The sequence below is a fragment of the Sinocyclocheilus rhinocerous genome, unplaced genomic scaffold (genome assembly GCF_001515625.1).
Source record: "Sinocyclocheilus rhinocerous isolate Xijiao unplaced genomic scaffold, SAMN03320098_v1.1 scaffold435, whole genome shotgun sequence".
Lineage (NCBI taxonomy): Eukaryota > Metazoa > Chordata > Actinopteri > Cypriniformes > Cyprinidae > Sinocyclocheilus > Sinocyclocheilus rhinocerous.
The window spans coordinates 221,942-222,732 of NW_015630023.1; positions in this window are offsets into that span (position 1 = coordinate 221,942).

The window sequence follows — 791 nt, forward strand, 5'->3', positions numbered from 1 at the left end:
ACGCTGATCGTGGGCTGCTTTTAAATGAACATTTATTTATAAAACAAAATATCTTCTTTGGCCATATTAGCCTACTCAATAGCATTAACACAGGCTTTACTCCTTTCAAACTTTATCTGGAATGTCACCGTTTCTGTCACTGCAACTTCCCGATCAGGCGCGAACCAACACACACACACACACGAAATCATCTGCCTCATGAAAAAAAATTATTAAAAAAATGTAGTTAATATTTTATCCACCCGCAAATAATCAGAATGCATTTTTTGTTACCCGACCCGCAGATTATCCGCAGTGCCCATGGATGTAGGAAAAGCAAAATATGTTTGCATTGTTTTCATTCTCTGCCAGCAGGAGGTGTTTTAAATCGGGAGAAACAGAGGTTTCCCCAGTAACGGCTATACACAAAGCAGCGCTGAACTCTCACACGCTGCTTTATCAGGCATATAATATGCAAGGTGAAATGAAAATGACATCGAACATTTTCTAAAGATAGTCTTCCTTCACAAATACAGTGATATAAAAACACCCGCACCTTGTTTTGATTTTTAAACTGTAAACAGTAAACAGTACGTGCTCATGTTTATTCAACGAAGCCTTTTGGAAAATCCTTCAGTTTTGATATTGTGGCAAGCGCCACAAATAAATAAATGTATGGGAAACTCATCCCACAGCACAACCACCTGAGCCCAACTTCAGTCTACTCATCACCTTAACTTTAACTGCGTTTGTAGCCGGCGCCAGACTGATAAACACACACAGACCGGAAGTTAACTTCGGGCCAGGCGCGT